The sequence below is a fragment of the Pinus tabuliformis genome, chromosome 2_2, assembly GCF_031772625.1.
Source record: "Pinus tabuliformis cultivar Carrire ecotype Pingquan chromosome 2_2, CPIR1, whole genome shotgun sequence".
NCBI lineage: Eukaryota > Viridiplantae > Streptophyta > Pinopsida > Pinales > Pinaceae > Pinus > Pinus tabuliformis.
The window spans coordinates 741,991,807-742,012,065 of record NC_142300.1 but is presented as its reverse complement, the minus strand read 5'-3'; positions in this window follow the sequence as shown (position 1 = coordinate 742,012,065).

The window sequence follows — 20,259 nt, the reverse complement described above, 5'->3', positions numbered from 1 at the left end:
AATTATTATATAATATAACTTTAAATTTAATATAATAAAATATCGATGTGATGAAGTCATAAATATTTATTTATTATTTAATTTCTAATTATAAAATTAGAGAGTTTTTTTTACAATAATTATATATTTATTTAAGATTTTCTTATTTTATTTTCATTATTTATTTTTGTATATTATTAAATTTTACATGGACATAATTGTTAACGTTACGCTGTTTTACTCTATAAAATTAATAATAAATAAATAAATACAAATATAATTATAATTATATTTTAAAGTCACATATTTAGTTATTATCATCTATTGTTTTAAATTTTTTTTTGAATTTGAAAATTAGAAAATAATTTTCATATTTTTTATTAATTATTCAAGTTTAATAGTTAATTGTATATATTTCTTCTTAGAACATTATAGGTTTAAATTTAAAAGTTGGAGACTACCTTCAAGAAACAATGAAATATAGTCTTATACACTAATACCAATTTGATGTTTGACTTGATTGTGACCCTAAATTATTACTATTATTCAAAGCTATATGTCTAATGTTATACCTTGTTACTAAATGATTATATCTATCTATATATAAAATATGCTAATTTGTTTATGGAAATGGTAGTTTGTGCTCTAAAAGGTTATGAAATAAGGACATCTAAGCTCAAAATCACTTTGGAATCACAATCAATTTGGGTCATGTTGTAGCGGTTGCAACACTCTTTAAAATTTTGGCCTGTATCCAATTTTAGAGCCTTTCTTAGTTTTTCCCTTGATGATTGCAAATACTCGGGCTCATCCCAAGAGTTCGTGTCAAGTCTTTGCAGCCTCTTTGCTTGACCGTTCACCTGTCATATTTTAGCATGTTTGGTAGTAATGTCTTGCTTGCGGTCTTGTTCTAGTTATGTTCAAGGTCTGTCTTTGTGTGTACAAGTTGTGTTCGTTATGTAAATATCAATCGCACTCACACGCAAAGTTGTATGAAATCTCGTGCAAGCGTTGTCATGGTCATTCAATGATCTATTTCAAGTGTTGTACTGCTCGCTCATACCCTTTAGTCAGTCACAATGACCATGTTGTCTTGCTGGCTTGAGGTGTCTTGTCATCGAGTCATGTTGAGTGTGTGTTCGCAAGGTAATGTATACACGAGTTCACTTGCCATTTTATCGAAGGTCTATCGACTAGACCACCCTCCATTAGTCTATCCTTCACGTAGCTGCACTATGTAGTCTCAACCCTCAGTGGCCAAGCACTGTTGCCCAAAACTATGCAATGCTTGAGACTGCCTTCCAGGCAGTCTACACTATGCAATCCTGGAATCAACCTGGCTGACTATTACCCAAAACATCACAGAAGTTGCCCGAGAAGCTATCTCAGTGTGTGCTTCCCACAAGTCTATCTATCAAGGCTCTCGCTGGTCAACTAGAGAATTTCACTGAGCAGTGACCTAGGGCTACACTCATCCCAAAAATTGTGCAGAAGTTGTCAACCTTCCTACATGCAATGACTAAATATATTGCATAGACATGAGGGATAGGCACCTACTGCCTGTCACTGCACTGTCTCTTGAAATTGCGCAGTTTTGTCAGTCAGTCCCCTTGTCAGCCTGCTTGCCACTCCTGAAAATTGCTCAGTTTTCATAAACAATCCACCTGCTGCCCTACACCCAACTCAACTTGGAAACTGTGCAAACATGTCTTGCATGACTGCCTCCAAGATTTGTGTAGTTCTGGCCAGCAAGCTCCTGCAGCTTGATCCCAGCTTCATCTAAGAATCTACTTAGTTTTCATTGCAAGTGTCTCTTTCTACCCGCACTGCCTTCCCTGGAAAAATTGCGCAGCTCCTCCTCTCAGATGAGCCAGATCCGAGAGATGTCACTATTGTCCTAGACTGATCAACCCAACCTCTTAGTGACCTCTACATAGTTTTTGCCGACAGTGCCCTAGGGCCTTGTATCTTGGCCTGAAATGTGCTATGTGCAGTTTCAGAGCCTTGTCTTCTGTCTTGGTCACCTGCACCTGAAAGAGAAAGATGATGCATCATGGTAGACTAGGGGATTTACGGATTTGATGTCGTCTCATCATGGGTAATTGTAGATAAGTGTAAATGGATGAGATATGGCACGATGATGAATGGGATGAACAAGGAGCGCATTCTAGGAGACTTGTTCGCAAATGGGTAAACACATGAACCATGCCAAGTACTAGTGAAGGGGATACATGCACGTGCAACATCAAGTGAACACCAAGACCATAGAAGAATTTGCACACCTTCTCATGTAGATGTGAAGCTATCATATAGCAAGAGAACACTCATCACTTAGCAGCATAGTAGCTCGACATGGACACAACCGTCAACAGTGTCATATCGAATCATGTCTTGAGTCATCTCGGCCACATCATTATTGTGGTCCATACCGCTATAATCAATGTAATGTAACGTGGATGTCAAAAAGACCCACATATGAAGTTGAAGAGTCATGTCAGTAGAAGAGTCATGTATGTCAAATAGTCATGTGTGAAGTCAAAGAGTCACAAGGGTCAAGTTGACCCTTGGCTATATATACCCCTCATTTGTACACGCAAAAGATTTTTCACCTTGGCTTCTCCCACATAGCCTTGAGACTCTGTAGACTTTTATTTGAGGAGTGATGGTGAGCACCAGTGTTGCAGCGATAATGCTACAACTCCTGGGGCTTCCTACTTTAATTTAATAAACCTGGTAGTTCATAACAAAATTGGAAGCGACGACGTTATATGCGCAAGTACTAGTTCTTACTGCAAGCTATCACTTGGTTAGTTGGCGCAAGATCACTAGGAGCTCAAGCCAACTTCTATGAATTCTAGAGGAAGCTTTATATGTGATGAAAGAAAGAAAATATTACTCTATAGAGGCTACTCTACTTGCAGAAAGAAAAGGAAGACTAAAATGTGGGGTAACTCTAGCAGACCCTAATTAACCAACTAACCCTACTTTTGTAGAAAGAGAGATGAAAAACCATAAAATGAATGCCATTACCTACTTAGGAAGGAAACAACATCTATTCAAGCTATTTCTATAAGGAAATGAAAAAAAAAACATCTTTTTGGGTTTTTATGTATTTTATGTGAAATTGTCATGCATGTAATTTATTTGTTTGTGGATGTGGCAATGATTAGGTGGCGACGGAAGGCAACTTTGGAGTTTGCAGAGGTGTAGGAAGGTGTGGAGGGGTCCTAGGAGGCCTCTGGTAACCTTCTAGAGGCTTTCCCCACAATCAGACTTCAGAAAGTCACCTAAGGAATTTCTACAGGAGGCTGCAGGGGATCTACAGGAGGATCTATAGGAGGATCTACAGGAGGATGCCGAGAGCTGTTTTAGAGGTTTTGAAGGTGGGAAAATGGTTGGAAATGGTAGCTGGAGGCTAGAGGGATGTGTTAAGGGGACTGAGGTCCATCTAGAAGGATTAGGAAAGAGAATGATGGTTGGATTTGTTCAAGGGATGAGAGGAAAGTTTATGAGTAAAGTGTAGAAAATTAGTGCAGATTTATGAGGGGTTGTGAATGACCTGTGGAACATGTAGCAAAAAGAGATGGTGATGGCTGATTTATTGACTTATTATGAGTAGAGCTATACTGCAAGAGAGCTGCAAATCAAACACTGAAACTGAGAAAACAAAGAAACTAGCTACACCAAAAAAATAGAACTATACTTATGTTAACCTAAATTCAGATCTAGGAAAACAAAATGTTGAACAATGATATATGGAAAGGAAAGCATGGAAGGAGATTTATTGCAGAAACATAAATGAGCATGACAAACTAGATCTGAGGCAAAGCATTAACCTTTAAATCAAACTACAACACTAGAAATTGCATGGAGAAGGAAAAACTGAGTTTTTGTGGGAGTGAGAGGGTCTTGATCTCAGCTAATGGTCCCAACGAGAGGAAAGGAGGTCAACTCTCTACTCATGGCCTTTTTGTATCTTTCTCCTAACATTATTTAACCTGCTTCAGTAAACTGAAATGGAAACAGCTATGTCAATCACCTAAGGAAACCTATTCTAACCAAGGAAGAAATCTACCTAACAACAACTAATTCATGAACTGAAACAAAACACATAAACAAAAAACAAGAGGTGTTGGGCAGCTTGGGTTGGGCCTTAACCCAAGAGCTTTATCCCTATGAGAGAACTCAACGTTGGCTCAGAAAAGATCTCATCTTCATTATCAAAATAATAGTCACAATACATAAAACTGTACACAAAAGTAAGCTCGAAAATGAGCTGAACAAAAGCTGCAACAAAAGTGCGAAAATTTGACTAAGCTCCAACAACCTAATGAGGCCCTAGGCCTCTCTACTTATACAACTAGAGCTCCCAAAAGCTCCCTTAAAATCAGGGAAGCTTGCTTTCCAAAACTTGAGATAGATAGCAGTTAACCTCCACTTGCTTGGCTGCCCCTTTGGTGCATTGATGTGGTTGCTTGTGCTCCAAGCTTTTTGAAGGAGAATTCGAAATATGGAGTCATAAATGAGGGGGGAAACCTCCTATAAATCCTCTCCCTTGTCTTATTTGAATATTTGCTGCCAAATGTTCATTAAATCCTTGACTTTGTCTCCAAAATTGACCAAAAATATGCATTAAGCATGCATTAGACTTCAAGGCATAATGACCAACCCGACTCACTCTATTAGCATAAATATAATAAAAAACATGCAATAAGCTAAGATAATGGTTGATTTGATAGGTTAGGAGGTAAAATGAGCCCATATAATTACCCATTTATGAGGCTCATCATCACCCCCCTACTGAAAGTGTTGCTCATCCTCTGAGCAACTTAGTCCATCTCCTCATCTTTGATGGCCCTAGTGGCCTCCCTAACATCCCATGCTTCTGATGTGGTCTCCTCTTTCTCTTTTGTTTTGGCTTAATTGGTGTGTTGAGGGTAGTGAGAGAAGCTGCTGCCTCTCTTTCTAGAGTCTCAAGGGACACTTCTGTCTTTTTTTCCGCTCTTTCTCCTCCTTTTGTCTTTTTCTCTGTCTCTGTTTGTTCTGTTTCTTCCTGCTCTGTTTTGGTTTCTTCCTTCTTTGTTTTGGTTTTTTCTATTTTTCCCTTCTTGTTCTACTAAATCACCAGTTTCTTCACCTTCTCATAAAACCTCCTGTCATTTTATTTATGCTTCCTTGGAAAACCAACTATGGAAATGGAGAGAACAATTTCTTTGAAAAAAACTGAGAGAACAATTTTTTTTCTTTGTTTTTTAATTTTTTTTAACAATAAGCAACAATTTTTTATGAATTTCCTCCACCCAACAGTTCTATTTTCTCCTCAAAAACTAAACCATTGTTAGCATATTTTGATATTCAATGGAGGTATGCCAAGAGCCTACCTCTGCAGCCTGAGAATTCTGCTAAAAACCCCGTGTTTTCTCCTTAAAAATAGCTTACTGCCCCTCCTGTAGAACTGCCTGTACGTGCTCCTGTAGAACCTGTAAGTGCTCATGTAGAATGCCGATAGCAGGAGGATGGATGAAAGCAATGGATAATGATGATTTCGAGGCTATGGGGGTGACAAAGAGCTTGCTGCAGCTAAGTGGACGAGGATGAAATGAAAGAAAAGGTGGTGAAGTTGTTTCAAGGAGGAGTACTTATTTCTTCTTTTAGATATTTCTCGTGATGGGGTGAGTTGGCAAAAATGTGCGTTGGCATTATTTGGACCATTGGTCCCCAGCTACCTTGTCATCATAGTTTCTTTCCTTGTAATCACCCCTCATGATTTCATCGTAGTTCCCATCGCCTCCACTGCCTGTCCTTGACATCTTCTCTTTAGTTTGACTAATCGCACATGTGGTGACACCTCCAGATGAGTGAAGTCAACTTGATGAAGGTGGCCCAGTTAACTGGCCACCTCAATCCCAACCAAACTCAACCATCTCATTGCTGTTGCATGCTCTCTAATTATACTAATGCAAACAGAGGAGCACGTTAGTCACTTACCTGAGATCCAAATGCATTTGCTGTGAGGTGTTGTGGCCTTTCTTTCTGTTGCATGCCTTTGGTTTTGTGGATGCATGCTTGTCTGGTTGTTGATATGTGGTTGTGCTTTGTGCAAGTTCCTTTCTGGCTAGATTTGATCTTCAGGAGTCTACTTCAACCTTTAGATTTGCACCCTCATGCTGCTAATGCTAGATGTTAATGGGACAATGACTTGTTTTGTCAATATCTCCCAAACAGTAGACTGGATTGACCTGAAATTTTCTGAGCATGTTTCCATCATCCTTATGCACCTCCCATAGAAAAATTTTTGTTAATGAATGCACAGATTTTGAGAAAAACTGAAAATGGTTGAAGGTGATAGAGGCTGATTTCTTGGAAACCATGCACTGGAATTGGCTGAAATTGCTTGGGCATGTTACCAAAATCCATATGCATCTCCCCATGAAACAGTTTTTTAAATGGATGCACAGATATTGACAAAATGCAGAAATGGCTGAAGGTGATGGAGGCCAATTTCTTGGTAACCGTGCATTGGAAGTTGTTGAAATTGCTTGAGCATGTTACCATCATCCATATGCAACTCTCCATGAAACAATTTTTTAAATGGATGCACAGTTTTCAGGTTATGGAAAAAACAAATTTCTGTTTGATATATTTTTCCATCCTATAGTTTTTTGGACAACAAGGAAAATGAGCATGGGGTGTGATGCAGGCTTGAAAATAATGGAAGAGAGGTTTGAAGACTGCAGAAGGATTTATAAATCTTGTATTAAGCTTCCATATTCCCCAAACTTCCTTTAAAATCCATTTCTAGCTCTCTGTAATTTCCATAGGAGCCTCTTGTAGAAAACACAGTTTTCAAAAAAGAAGCACAGTGAGGTGAAAAGAATGTCAAGAATGAGGGATAAAAGTGAGGAAAGGTAGGATATGTGTTGTTATTGGTTTTAGAGCTCCCTTGGCACCTGTTGTTGCTTCCTATACCTGCAATACAACTCAAAATTCATTTTTCTTTTTCTTTTTCTTTTTTAATTTTTGAAAACAACTAGGGTACCTCAGAGAGGTTTTCACCGAGGGATCTTATTATTTTTCCTCTTTTTTCTTCTTTCCAACCCATTGATTGCCTCATGGAGCTTTTTAATCAATGAGCCAATCTGAGGTGCTTCCAAGGAGGTTTTCACCTTAGATTTTTATCTTTTCTCTTATTTTTCATTTTTTCTTTTTTCTCTCTCTAACCTACCCTACTTGAAAAATAAAATCATTTTCAATTATAAGAATAATTCCAATGGAGCCGTGTGCAAATCGAGATGATAGACAAAATGATGTGGAGGCTGGAAATGTATGCTTTGACATATATCATATTTCAGAGGCCAAATGATTTGACTTTGAAGGGATCAAGCATAGTTGAGGAAGAGAGTGATGTTGCAACTTAGTGATTATCTAGAACCATATCTCAATATAGTTGTGATGTCCTTGGCCTTTCTGTTGATCTGGATCATTCTTCATGTCTTCTGCTACCATGACCTTCATATCTTTGTCTTTTTATTGATTTTTCTCTTGAATACATGGAGGATTTGATGGTAACCATGAGGGAGCTCTATCGATCTCTGATTTTGATGTCTTCTCTTCATCAAGTGTATCCCATGGTTCTTTGATCTTCTCTTTTGAAACTTCTTCTTCTTGAGGTGATCCTTCAATGATATCAATATAATCTCCTTTTTGCAATACTCTTCCTGAGCTATGGTGAATATCATTGAGCTTAAGTGGAGTTGTTTGGAAGTGTTGTACCTTAGCATTGTAATTGGGTTGAGCTACCTCAATGTGCGGGTTTGGAAAAGGTGGTACATGTAGTTTGGTGGGAGTGTATATTTGAGATGGATGTGGATGGGGTTGTGGTTGGGTAGGTGGTTCCCCACTATATACTTGTTGAGCCTGTCTGTTGTTTGGGTTTGGCTTCGGGGCGGCTAGGGAGGCATTTGGGGTTGCCTTGGTGGAGCAGAAGCCAATGGTTGAGTAGGTCGTGGAGGCAAAAGAGCGGGAGGAGAGTTATACTAAACCTCCACCCTTGATGAGATGCATTCCACTGAGGTGGTGGCTAATCATAGGATTGAAATGAATGCTTGGCTGGTTGGGCATGAGATGGAGATATGAAGGACTAAGGAGGAGGTGTGGACTAGGAAGAATGAGCAGGGGGGCCCCAAGAAGGTATGAAGGTGACTTGGTTAGGGTTTTAGTATGCCTAAGATATCCCTTGCATCCCCTGTTGATATGGTCTAGGTCCATGCGGCTTCCTTTGGTTGATGTAATATATATGTTCAGTACAACTTTAAGTCTAGGCGAGGAAGGGCACTTATCTGTAGAATGATCTTGTTTGCAGAGTGAACATAACCTTATAGAGTTCACTGGGCATTCATTCCTAGGATGCCTCTTGGTGCATCTAGGGAAAAAAATGGCCAAAGCCCTCTCTCCTTCCTCTTGTTTCCTTTTGATATGTAAGGAATCCATTTTCATGGCAAGAATCTATAGCATCTCACTCTTGAGGTCTTCCAACATGCTTCCAATTTCACCTTTAATGGATGAATTGGAAGAAAAGGTATTGCTCCCAACATTTTTGTTTTCATCCATTGGCTCCAGAGGAATGTTTTCTTCTTTTTCTTCCCCTATAGGTTCTTCAAATATGTCTAGCTGTTACCTAAGGTTTTTTTCTTGATTGCAGCCACCAAAGAAGAGAGAAGGTTGGCTATGTGAAGCAGTGGGGGTGTTAGGCAAACATTTTCCTAAATTATCTCTATTCCTATGAGGCATGAAAGGAAATATTTTTGGTTGGTTTTTGTTTCTTTTTCCCCACACTGATAGTACCTGCAAAACTGAAATTGATTGAACAAACAAATTGCAACTAACTAAAATGAACTTACTGAAATGAAATGTAGAACTGAAAGCAAGGAAATGACTAATCTACTTTGCTGAAATGGAAACTGCAGAATTGAAATGAAAGTAGGGAAATGACTAATCTACTTTTGCTGAAATGAAATTGCAGAATGGAAATGAAAGCAGGGAAATGACTAATCTACTTTTGTTGAAATGGAAATTGCAGAATTGAAATGAAAGCAAGGAAATAACTACTCCACTTTTGCTGAAATAAAGTACTTAGCATAATGTTGCAAGAAGAAATAGAAGAAAGCAATAATCACAAAATACTCTGACGCTTCCCTGGCAACGATGCCAAAAAGTGGTGAGCACTAGTATTGCAGCAATAATGCTGCAACTCCTGGGGCTTCCTACTTTACTTTTATCAACCTGGTAGTTTGTAACAAACTTGGAAGCGACGGTGTTGTATGCACAAGTACTAGTTCTTACTGCAGGCTGTCACTTGGTCAGTTGGCACAAGATCACTAGGAGCTCAATCCAAATTCTATGAATTCTAGAAGAAGCTTTATATGTGATGAAATAAAGAAAAGCTTACTCTACAGAGTCTACTCTACTTTCAAAAAGAAAAGGAAGACTGAAATGTGAAGTAACCCTAGCAAACCCTAATTAACCAACTAACCCTACTTTTGTAGAAAGAGAGATGAAAAACCATAAAATGAATGCCATTACCTACTTAGGAAGGAAACAACATCTATTCAAGCTATTTCTAGAAGGAAATGAAAAAAAAAACATCTTTTTGGGTTTTTATGTATTTTATGTGAAATTGTCATGCATGTAATTTATTTGTTTGTGGATGTGGCAGCAATTAGGTGGCGATGGAAGGCGACTCTGGAGTTTGCAGAGGTGTAGGAAGGTGTGGAGGGGTCCTAGGAGGCCTCTAGTCACCTTTTGGAGGCTTTCCCTACAATCGGACTTCAAAAAGTCACCTATAGGATTTTCTACAGGAGGTTGCAGGGGATCTACAGGAGGATATATAGGAGGATGCCGAGAGCCGTTTTAGAGGTTTTGAAGGTGGAAAAATGGATTGAAAGGGTAGCTGAAGGCTAGAAGGATGTGTTAAGGGGTTTGAGGTCCATCTAGAAAGATTAGGAATGAGAATGATGGTTGGATTTGTTCAAGGGACGAAAGGAAAGTTTATGAGTAAAGTGCAGAAAATTAGGGCAGATTTATGAAGGGTTGTGAATGACCTGTGGAACATGTAGCAAAGAGAGATGGTGATGACTGATTTATTGAATTATTATGAGCAGAGCTATACTGCAAGAGAGATGTGAATCAAACACTGAAACTGAGCAAGCAAAGAAACTAGCTGCACCAAAAAAACAAAACTGTACTCATGTTAACCTAAATTCTGATCTAGAAAAATAAAATGCTGGACAATGCTATATGGAAAGTAAAGCATGGAAAGAGATTTATTGTAGAAATAGAAATAAGCATCAAAAACTAGATCTGAAGCAAAGCATTAACCTCTAAATCAAACTACAACACTAGAAATTGCATGGAGAAGGCAAAACTGTGTTTTTGTGGCAGTGAGAGGGTCTTGACCTCAGCTCATGATCCCAAAGGGAGGAAAGGAGGTCAAGGCTCTGCTGATGGCCTTTTTTTATCTTTCTCCTAACACTATTTAACCTACTTCAGCAAACTGAAATGGAAACAGCTAAGTAAATCACCAAAGGCAACCTATTCTAACAAAGGAAGAAATCTACCTAACAGCAACTAATTCATGAACTGAAACAAAACATATAAATACAAAAAAAGAGATGTTGGGTAGCTTGGGCTAGGCCCTAACTCAAGATATTTAGCCCTCTGAGAGAACTCAGCATTGCCTCAGAAAATATCTCATCTTCATTATCAAAATAATAGTCACATTACATAAAATTGTCCACAAAAGTAAGCCTTAAAATGAGCTAAACAAAAGCTACAACAAAAGTGCAAAAAATTGACTAACATCCAACAACCTAATGAGGCCCTAAGCCTCTCTACTTATACAACAAGAGCTCCCAACATCTCCCTTAAAATCAGGGAGGCTTGGCTCCCAAAACTTGAGATAGACAGTAGTTAACATCCACTTGCTTGGCTGTCCCTTTGGTGCATTGATGTGGCTGCTTGTGCTCCGAGCTTCCTGAAGGAGAATTCAAGGTAGGGAGTCATAAATGAGGGGGACACCCTCCTGTAAATCCTATCCCTTGTCTTCTTTGAATATTTGCTGCTAAATGTTCATTAAATCCTTGACTTTGTCTCCAAAATTGACCAAAAATCTGCATTAAGCACACATTAGACTTCAAGGCATAATGACCAACCCAACTCACTCTATTAGCATAAATATAATAAAAAACATGCGATAAGCTAAGATAATGGTTGATTTGACTAGGTTAAGAGGTAAAATGAGCCCATATAATTACCCATTTATGAGGCTCATCAAGTGGGAAGTGGCTCTAACGCCCTGCTATCAGGGTTAGTGATGTATGGTGGACAGATGTGTATTGGAACTTTCGCTTAATTCGGAAGTCTATTAACATGCCAACATGATTTCACACATGTATTGTATTCATTTGTAAGACTATTTTTTGGATGCTTGTAATGCATGTTGCCTTGACCTGTACTTAAGGTAGTTGAACTATTTCGGTTATTTTAGTGCATATGTTGTTGGAAATCTGTTGTATCAGTTGTTAACAATGTCTCGTCCATGTGCAATACTTCGTTAGACACTAGACATACTCATTCTTGTAAGCTTGTTGCAATGATTGTCACACTCATGTGGACTGCTCCACTAAGTGTTGGACGAGCTATTTGTTCACTTTGTGTTTGTGACTTCCACATTCATGTGGACTACTCCGCCGGAAGCTGCACAGATCCTGCTATGATGTGTGTCACTAACTGAGTTGGGACAATTCCCTTTCAACTTGAGACTCACTCTCACCCTCTCCCTCTCTAATGAAAGAAATTATGCACAAGTTACACTAAGCACTCACCAGGCACATGAACCTCATTGTTTGAAGACTAAGTATACCACTCTCATGTTCTAACAAGCAAGAGTTAAGGCATGTCTTTAAGATAATGGCAATCAGGCCATCATATCAGATGAGACTTTTACACCAAACAGTGTGAGGTCTAGTTGGGACTTCATACCAGGTAGATCCCCTAAATGTTGGCTGGTCCAACACCATCAACATTTATGGCACTAGAAGGAGGGCCTCCATTTGTTTATGGTTGAATGTGCTCTAACGCCTACTCATCAATCATCTTGTCAAGGAAGTAACTTGCACTACCTCTCACTTACGCACAAACCTAAAGTTGGTTACTCCTCACTTCCCAGTCGTGAACACAAATTTCATATCAGCACCTCTGCTCTGTCCATCCCATCACCCCTCAGTTTTCCAAAGTAGTCAATTTTGATCCTAGGAATACAAGACCTTCCATATGCATCAAAGAAGCCAAACACCATGCCTACATGGGTTGTTTTCTCATCAGTGGAAGAAGGATTTCTTTCCACTCTCGAAGGTTTGACAACAACTTTTGAGAATAGAGAGGAACCTCCAGTCTTTTGACAGGGAAAATAGGACACCCTCATGATCTTGGGCTCAGGCTCTGGTATAGGAGGTGGAGGGGAAGGCAGCTGAGAAGGTGGAGCCCGAGATGAACCAACTGACTCAGAGGCAGAACCATCAGATTTTGAAGAAGAGGAGGAGGATGAAGAAGAAGAAAGCATGGCTGACTAAAACTTGGAATGGATGACTTAGGGACCATTAGCTCTCCCGAGTGCTTTGCACAAGATTCCAAAGCATTTGGAGAGGATGTTGACAAAGTATGACTTTGATAGAATGGTGAAGGTAGAAGACCACTTGGACAACTTCTACCTACAAATGTAGAGACTCGAGCTACGGTACGACAATGCTACATGCATATTGTTTTTGTGTGCCATGGATGGTCGGGCAACAGTATGATATCACAACCTTCTTGTCAACTCCATCCCCAACTTGGGTATGTTCAAGAGATTGTTTTTGGAAAAAAATTCTAATGACAAGACCCCTGCCATGTTACTCAAAGAGTTAGGCAGTCTCAAGATGGAGTTGAAAGAGAAAGTGAAAGACTTTAATCCAAAGTTTTTACACATCTCTAACAAGTTTGTAGAAGACACAAAACCTCATGACTCTGTCACTATCGACTATTAAATGTACGCACTACTAATGAGTATTGTGTAGTTCTTCAAGTGAGCTGTGAAACCAATGTGACTTGAAAATTTTAAAGAGGTGATCATTGTGGAAAAGGACCTATGAGTGATTGGAGCCATCAAGGATGATGAACTAGCACAGGACTCCAAAGATGCGAGCAGGAAGCCTCGGGATGTTGCAAGTAAGGGGAAGACAAGGAAGAAAGTGACATTGAAACCCTTACCCATCTTGTCAAGAGTTTAACAACATAGGTGTTTGGACTGAAGAAACAAACGGTTGAGACATTTGCTAGCAACCAGCCTCCCAAACAAAATAAGAGGAGCATGTCATTAGGCAGCAACAACTTCCCGACTAAAATTATGGAGAGCTCCAGCTCAGTATTCCATATGGAAATGTGCGCGAACTCTGATTTTTGCTCATTCCATGAAGATCATCACATGGAAAGGACTTGTCTCAATTGGAAACGAGTTGTGGACTTAGTGTACAACAGTATGAAAAACATGGTAAACAATGCGTATTGTCAACCAGAATACAAAGATGATAAAAACAAGTTGGATCTGATGAGGCACCAAGTACTGGGCAGGTGATCAACATGTATCAATTCTCCCACGCAACACAAAAAATGAACACCGAGAAGCAACCCCCAAAGAAAAATGGTCGATACAATCTCGGAAGTCAAGGGGCTCACCTAGATATTGGGGAGGTGCAAGGAAAGTTGAAACTGATGATGAGGAATGTTGATCCGCTAGTTGTCCCAAACATGAGAAGTAAACTTCAAAACACTTCATCAGACAGTACAAACACGAGACTAACCCTGATCACCTTGGTGAGTTCACCCACTTTTGACTACAATATTGTTGAAGATATGAAGAAAACCTGTGAAAACATCTTTTTGTTCAAGTTAGCTAAGCTCAATGGTCAGTAGGATATTCTGCTGTGTACATCGAGGTAAACGTCCATAGAGAGTACGACCTCTACCAGCAAGGGAGAAAACACATATCACGGTTCACTCACAATTATTCTTAACACACTCGAGCTGGAAGAAGCAAACTATGTTTGCCCTCCATTCTTGCTCTCATTTGAAATTTTTGATTGTAATGTTCACAACTATTTGGTTGACTCTGGCACATCAGATAATGTCATGCCACTCTCCATTTCCAAGAGGATCAATGCACAATGGAGCAAGACATTGACAAAGATCGTCCAACTAGATCAAACATGCATACTCGCCATTGGTGAACTTTGGGATGTGATCATCCAATTATCTCATGACGATTGTGTTCACCAATGCATCAACATTGTCATTGTGGACATACCAAAAGCATATGGCTTACCTCTTAGTAGATACTGGTCCAACAAGTTGAATGGATACCTTGCAACAAACTAGTCACACTTATGGTTTCTGTACAAGTGTAAAAGAAATCAGATCTAGGTGTTATCCAAGAGATACATGAAACATAATGTCACTCCCATCAATGGTGTGAATGAATTGTTGGATTTCATGGAACTCATGTTCGCAAAATTCCTCTTGTAAACACAGTTGGGGTGGTACCTCACATAGCTAGCTCTAACCCCACCAGACATGCAGTTGGGTGTCCTTCCTTGCCAAAATAATGGAAATGAAACATGTACAATACATTGTAACACTAGTAGCAGTAGTAGTACTAGCGCATCAAGCAGTTCATGTACAGACGAGCTGTGGGCCATGTATTTTGATGAAACAAAGACACAGGATGGCTCTGGAGCTTGGTATGTCTTGATAGACCCAAAGAACAGGAAACATTTGATCCCAAGTCGCTTGGAGTTCGAGTGCATGAACAACACTGCTGAATATGAAGCACTCGTATTGGGCTTGCACAAATCCATTCACCTCAATGTTGTTGTGCTCAAAGTGGTAGGTGATTCATAAAATTTGGTACGATAGGTATGTTACACCATACACTCTTTATCACCTCATCTCAAAATTTATAAACAAGAGTCATGGTGACTGATCTCTAACTTCTAGGATTTCAATATCATTATTGTCCCAAGAATGCATAATGCAACTACTGATGCCTTAGCTAACGTAACTGCTAGGATGAAACCACTTAGGGATAGGTTTACCGTTGAAGTTTTGTATAAACCTTATATCCCTGATAACATAAATAATTTATGTGTTTTTGGTGATGATCAATAGATATTACGCCTCATGGGCAATGATTATGTCTTCAAGGATGTAATGATTGTCAAAGATGAGCACGAGCAGTGTCTACAAGTTGCAACTAATGACAAGAAAGACAACCTCATCCCCAAGGGTGTGGTATCTCTTGAAAGGCTTTATGACTTACAGAACCACTTCCAAGGGCCAAGGAACGATAAAACCCATAGCTCCACCACAATGCATGAAAAGATTAGCTTGGGAAGAGAACAAGACATGAAGTTCATCAATATCGGTACGTGTTGCACACTGCAAGAGTGACAAGCATTTTTCTACTTGTTCAAATAGTACCAGATGTCTTCACGTGGACATATGATGATCTGAAAACATATGCCACATTAATAATCCAACATGTCATTCTAATCAAATAAGGGTTTAAGCCATTTCAGTAGATTCTGAGAAAACGACATCTATCACTTGAACCCCTCATACACCTGGAACTCACTAAGTTTTTTGGATGCTTGAATCATTTACAAAGTTCGTCACTCAACGTGGGTTTCTAACTTTGTTCTAGTACATAAGAAATTCGGGGAGATTTATTTATGTGTTGATTTTCAAAACTTGAACCGTGCCTCATACAAAGACAACTACCTCTTGTCGTTGATGGAACACATTCTATAGATAGTATCTGGAGAAAAAATGTTTTCTCTGCTTGATGGTTTTTCGGGATACAATCAAGTTTCGGTAGTGGAACCTGATAGATTAAAAAATACCTTATGTACCAAGTGGGTTACATTTGACTACAGAAGAATTTTGTTTAGGCTTGTGAACACAGGTGTAACCTTTCAGCATGCCATGGACATCGCCTTCTATGGAATTATCGGATAGAACATGGTGGTTTACCTTGATGGCGTGGATGTCTCTTCTAGAAAATGGTCAGACCACATACGCCATCTGAACTGTTTCTTTCCCCGTAAAATTCTGACAATCGATAGATCTTGAGAACCAAGCAGCTTGGGAAACGAATCGAGTTTGTCCATCGATATAGGATTCGTAATCAACACTTTTGCTTGATAAAATAGGAGCCGCCAAGGTCTCAAGAGATTTCTTTATCTGTCGGATGCACTCGGCCATATCTACAGCTCCCATAGGAGTTGTAGATACATAAGGCATTCCAAATTCCTTATTCAAATACATCGCTGTCATTAAGCCCACTTCACGATAAGGAATTAAATTGAACCGAGCTTTCGGAAAATATGGGATATCCTTGAATCCCAAGAAGAGTGTGTTTACAGTATCTGAGGGAAAACTCCTCAGGCACATCATTGCCAAAAGTGGGATCAAGGTTGATCTAGACCGAGTTCGGGAAATTACACAAATTCCTTACCCAGACAACAAGAATGCCATGCTACCCTTCTTGGGAAAGATAAACTTCCTTCAAAAGTTCATCTCGGATTTTGTGCACATAGTGAAGCCTATTTAAGACATGATGAAGAAGGATGTAGTCTACAACTGGGGTAAGAAGAAAAATGATGCATTCGACTATATCAAGCATGCTATAGGAGATGCACCTACACTTTATAGCCCAATGTTTAATAATGATTTCTTGTTATACACCTTCACCTCCAACAATATGCTTGCTGCAGTACTCACTCAAAAGCATGAGTTGAACAATGAGTGTCCCATCTTCTTCACAAGTGAAAACATGCAGGGACCCAAACTCAACTACCCTATCATCAATAAACAAGCATAAATAGTATACAAGGTGGTGAAACACTTGAGACCCTACTTGTTGAAGAAGAATTGCATAGTCTTTGTGTCACACCCAGCAGTCTGATCATTGCTTGTATAACAAGAGCTGCGTGAAAGACATGCGAGCTAGATGACATGATTGCAAGAGAATGATCTTCAAATCAAGTGAGGTCACACAGTCAAGCTTCACGGTCTCTGAAGACTTGTAGCTAAAGAATTCCATGCATTGAAGGAAGAAGAAGAGCTCACTAGCTGGGAGCAAGAAATTGAGATGTAAGATGTAGAGTGAGCACCACCCACTTCATATAGAAAGTCTTGGTACGAGGATGTGCACTAGTACCTTGGGCATGGAACCATACCATCTCACTTATCCATGAGGCAAAAGTGGGCACTTTTCCTCAAAGAATTACCTTATCAGTTGGTGCATGGAGTGCTTTACAGAAAGCACAACAACAAAATTTTTCTCAGGGTCCTGGAGGCACATGATTCAAAGAAGGTCTTGCATGATCTTCATGATGGAATAGCCAGGGGCCACTTCACAGGAAACACCAATATGCACAAAGTCATGCGAGCCTATTTCTACTCACTCACTATATTTAAGGATGGACATGCCTATGCCCGCAAGTGCCCAGTCTGTTAGGGATGCGTCGATAGAACACATAGATCCATGAACCCACTTCACCCTATTTAGTGACTGAACCATTTCAACAGTGGGGCCTTGAAATCATTGGGGAAATCTTCCCACATTCATCAAAACAACATCGATACATCTTGAAATTTATAGATTACTTCATGTAGTGGACAAAAGAAGTTTCGCTTAAGAAAGAAAATTACGAGGAAGTCATAAACTTCCTTCAACAGAACATCATCTCACGATTTCACGTTTCGGTATTACTTATTTTTTAAAATGAAACTTATTCTTCATCTTTAAAGCTTTACGACTTTGCATTACAATATGGTATCATGCTTAAACACTCAGCTAACTACTACCCACAGGGAAATGGTTCCGTAGAATCTACAAATAAAAACCTTATCTGCATTATCAAGAAGACCATTTACTGGGAACATCATAACTGACACTCTACTTTGACAAATGCTTTATGGGTTGACTACATAACACCCAAACCCTCTCTGAACACTTTGCCATGCTTCTTGGTTTATGCGAAAGAAGTCATCCTCCCAACAAACATCTACTTACCTGATCTCCAATTGTCCCAATAATATCAAGGAAAGCCTTGTCTATTAGTTCAACGTAGGATGGATACACTTGAGAAGTTGCAGGAAGAAAGGATGAAAGAAAAAGAAAAATTCACATTCCACCAGAACCATATCAAGAGATAGTTCGACATGAAGTCTACAGGGAACACTAACTTCGATGTGGGAGACATAGTTTTGAAATGGGACAAACCCCATGAGGACAAATGCAAACATACGAACTTCCAGTCCCTATGGATAGGTCCATACATTGTTCAATAAAATATTGGCCCACACACGTACCATCTCCAATCACTTGATGGGAGGATTGAAAACCTTCCTATCAACGACCAAGATTAAATAAAGTATTATTTTCACTAAGTTAGGGCCATGCCCTACACTATGTATATAGTTTGTTTACTACTTCTTGTATTTTTTGTTTTCTTTAGTATTTTTGCTTCTTCTTTTTTTTGTTTTCTTAATATCATGCTATTTTTGTGTTTTTCAATAAGTGTTACCCTCTACTAAGTTATGTCTTTTGAGTGAGTATGCGGCTGAGATCCAAAGAGTCTTGTGACACTACAACACTTGGCCAATCTTGTGTCTATCTTCTCTATGCTTGGTTATAACCTTCGGCCCATTAAGTAATGACAAAAAATACAAGCCATCTGTAAGTGAAGCTCTGGTCCAACCATGGACCTATGTCCACACTAGGTAACCCCATGCATGTACTCAATCTTCTGCTCTGTGTGTTCAAGATCATCCAATTAGTAGAAAAAAAAAGGGAAAATCTAAACGAGAAAACCTAAATTAGAGGTCTTACATGCTTCTCTAAAGGAACATCCTATTCTTATCTCAATAAGTCACGATCCCTCTTTCGCCCCAAAAATAAATAAGTGCATGTGCATAGTCCTCTTTTCAAAAATACAAAGGTGAAATAAGAGAAAGGCTTCCTACACAGAGAGGTGAAGCATTCAACTCCACTGGGTTAATGAGTAAGCTTGTTGGAAGTGGAGCAATGTGTGTGTCCTTGCATGACTCCATCGGGGTATTGTCCAGGCGTGCTGGCAGCAAAGCAACACCAGAGACAAAAACTTATACTCTGAAAATTTTAAACTTGTGAGCCAAAATACCCTTCCCTATTTTGAAAGATTGTCATCAAGCTCAAACTTGTTTTTGTGTCTGACTGAGTTGGAAAAAGATGAACCATGTCTATCCATGGGGTAAGTGGGGAAACTGAGGTGATGCGCACAATGATTCAATACTCCCTAATAGACGACGACTCTATGATGTCAATGAACTAAAACAGAGAAGCTGGTATTCAACCACTATGTCACCAAGTGTTTTAGTGGCAGCAACACCCTCCAAAATTTTGGCATGTATCTAATTTTAGAGCCTTCCTTGGTTTTTCCCTTGATCATTGCAAACACTCGAGCTCATCCCATGAGCTTGTGTCGAGTCTTTACACCATCTTTTCTTGACCGTTCACCAATCGTCTTTTACCATGTTGGTTGCAACATCATTCTTGCGATCTTGTTATGGCTATGTTTAAGGTTTGTCTTTCTGTGTACAAGTTTTGTTTGCTATGTAAACATCGGTCACACTCACACATGAAGCTGTATGCGATGTCGTACAAGTAAAGTCACATTTTTTTAATAATCTATCTCATGTATTGCATTGCTCACTTGCACCCTTTAGTCTTGTTTGTTTTAGGTGTCTTGTCGTCGAGCCATGTTGAGTGTGCGTTCACAAGGTCATGTATTGTTATGAAACCAGCTCACAAAAAGATAGAAAATATAGATCAGTGCCTTAGAAGTAAGCCTCTTTGAGGGGGAAACCTCCTTTACATTACACAAATGAACAATTCTTAGATGATAAAAATGAAAAGACGTCCTTTCTATATATAGGAGTCTAAGGGGTCATAATATAATCAAAGACGACATAACAATAATAATGTAAGGGCACAATAATAAAAATAGTGGGCTTCTATGGGGCATAATAATAACAATATGGAGACTACATGGGCACAACAATATAATATGGGGGTTGTACTAATAACAATAAGGGGTTGCACTAGTAGTATAGAGACCTAACATGCCCCTCTCCTTCAAAACA